Here is a 2966-nt window from a genome sequence, read left to right as displayed (position 1 = left end):
TCCTCTTCCCGGCCACCGACCAGCTTTCGTCCTCGATTCTCCGGCTCTCATTTCCTATCGCAATCATTTCTGTTGTCTGTCATTTGGTTGTATTAATCTCTGCGTTTTCCTCCTCCTTTTATTAATTTAGCCCTTATTGTTTTTCTGATTTAACTTGGACACTTGCTTATTTTCTTCTTTCTTTTCTTCTTCGAAGGCGACAGAGCTCCCCCTGAGCCCCACCTGGCCGTGTCCCACGGCGCGCAGCACGCAGGGTCTCCATCACAGTCCGCTTCTGTTTCCTTTCCGGACGCTTCGTGCTTTGACTCAGGCCTCGTTCGTAAGTGTTTTATTTTTCAAATGAACGGAGATTCTGAAAGATTATTTTCACAATTTGAAATCATTAAAGAGTATCTTCTAAGCATTGTTTTCGCTTCTGGTTCATTGTGTTATGATCCGAAAGCGCGCCTCGTAAGGGGTCATTTCACGGAAATCGGTGTGCTCCGTGTTGTGGCGAGCCCGTTCCGTGTGCACTGGGGCCTGGAGGGTCGCTCTGGGGTCCGGGTGCCCGACGGCGGGGGTGGGGGGGTGTCCACTCTCACTGGGCAGCGAAGCCTGCAGGCGGGGCCGGAGCGCGGGACGGACCCCGCCTCCCCACCGGCGCCGGGGCCAGGCCCAGCCCCTCCCCGCCCTGCCCGGCTCCGGCCCCCTGTGCCACCCCAGGGCGGGCGTCCCCGTGGGGAGGGCCTCCTGTTCTCCGCCCCGGTCCCCACTTGCTCAGGGTCGGGGCCTCTTCCTCCCGGGGGTGCGAGGCGGGGCGACTGCCCGAGACTCGAGCCCCACCCTCAACCCCGGCTCCGCAACCGCCTCCACAGCCCGGGAGGCCCCAGCCCACCGGCCCGGCCCGGCTCGCCCGGGGGCGGGGCAGGGATGCCCGGTGGGTCGGAGTCTTTCGGCACCATCCGCGGGGGCTGGGCTTCTAGTTGGAGGAGTCACTGCCGCTTTGTGCCGAGGGGCCTCCTGCCCCGCCCCCGCCGCTCGCGCCTCCCCGGAGCGAGTTCCGGAGTGAGGGTGAGCCCGGGGCTCCAGGCCGCTCTGCTTTCTGACGCTGCTTCGCTCCGCCCGGTCCCTGGGGGGCCGGCGCTGTGCTCATCTGTGCTGATCTAGGGCGGGGACCCAGCCCGGACTTGGGCGGGTTGGGGGTGGGTAGGAGGAGACCACAGCCAACAAATGGGGGCCTGGGGGCCTGGGGGCCTGGGGGCCTGGGGTGCGGCGCCCGGAGGCGCCGGTGGGCCGGTGGAGTCGGGCGGCTGGGAGCCTCCTGTGGCTTCTTCAGTCGGGGCTGGATGGTCTGCAGCAGCGCTGTCCCGTGCCCCTAACGCCCCAGGCCAGCCAGCCTCTGGCCCCCACCTGCGAGGAGACCCGGCATCTGGAGGGTGGGTTTCCAGAGCCTCTGAGCTTGCTGCCGGCCTCCAGACCCCTGCCACCACCGGGCACGCCCTGCCTCTGCGCCCCCGTAGAGATGGAGAAGACTGAGAAATTGCCCAGTGACCTGGGATAGGAGGCCTCCCCAGGCTCAGAGCCGCTCAGTGGCCTTGCTCGGCAGAAGGAGGCCCCGAGCTGACCTGTCCCCTCCTTCCTTAGCCCCCTGCCCAGGGCTGGACAGGCACCGTGGGCCTGGAGGCCTCTCCACACAGAGGCAGGTTATGGGGCTCAGCTTCCCCAGTCCTCCCCGCGGGCAGAAGCCCAGGCCCCCAGTACCCCTGTCCGTCTGCACCCCGAGCCAGCCTGGCAGAGCCTCCCAGGAGCCTCTCCTGCTGGCCTTGGGGACATGGGGACGGGGGCACGTTACAGGGTACCTGCTTTCCGTGCAGACTCCCTGGCTGGGCCCCTCCCCATCTGGCCGCAGCTGGTCCACAGCTCTGCGGCTGCAGTCCTGAGACCCACTCTCCAGACCGTGGAGGCCACGGGAAGCCCGACAGGTGCGTCTCCACCTGCTGCGGAAGCAGGGACGGCCCCAGGCCCTGGCGGCCGCTCCAGCAGGAGGCGTCTTCCCACCCTGGCATGCGCTCCAGGCCTAAAAATAGACCTGTCCATCTGGACAGCGTGTGGTGGCCGGGGAGGGGGCCGCTGGTGGCTTTGCAGGAATTACCAGGCTGGCCATCAGTGCCCTCAGCCCCAGGCCGCCTCTGAGCAAGAAGCTGGTGGATTAGGGCCACCGGGCCCGCTCGTTAGTGAATCAGCACGTCTTGGACTTGGCCCTGCCACACGGCCTGCCAGCATCCTCGGTGCCCACCGAGGGGCCCCCCCGGAAGTCATCCAGGAAACAGGTCGCTCCTACTCTTTTCGGATCCCCTGGGCTTGATCTCTCAGAGGCCTTGGGCTCTGGACAGGGCCGGGGTCTCCCAGGTCATCTCAGGGGGAGCAGGTCACCCCACATGCAGGACGGTGAGGGACACAGGCGGGCGGCCGTCTGGTTACCGGAGCACCACGGACAGGCCCTGCTGTGTGTCAGGCTGAGGGGAGGAGGCCGGAGACCCTGGGGCCAGGAGGAGGGGTCTCCAGGTGGGGGTGGGGAGGGGGCAGGAAATGGAGCCCCAGGGCCGGGGGATCTGAGTGGCCTGGTTTTCTGGAAGGCTGCGGGGTGGGGAGGGTGGGCGCTGGTGTCGTCAGGGGTGAGGGCAGGTAGGGTGCTTGTTGGAGAAAGAGATGGGTCCTGGGGCGCGCCCAGGGGCGGAGGCCCGCCTGTCCCCAGGGCCCTGGGGGAGGAGAGCCTCTCCACAGCCCCCCTGGAGGCGGCCCCCCTGCTGTGGCTGCGGGGCCTGGGAACTCGTGGGCGGGGCCTGGGAACACGTGGGCGGCGGGCGGGCGGGGACAGAAGCAAAGGGTGATGCTGGTGGATGTTGCTCTGCCGAAATGCTGCGAGGAGGGGTGGGGACTCTCACACACCCCGGAGACCACAGGGGGGCGCTGGACGCGTGCTCCCT

The sequence above is a fragment of the Oryx dammah genome, unplaced genomic scaffold (genome assembly GCF_014754425.2).
Source record: "Oryx dammah isolate SB20612 unplaced genomic scaffold, SCBI_Odam_1.1 HiC_scaffold_14, whole genome shotgun sequence".
NCBI lineage: Eukaryota > Metazoa > Chordata > Mammalia > Artiodactyla > Bovidae > Oryx > Oryx dammah.
This window is presented reverse-complemented; position numbering follows the sequence as displayed.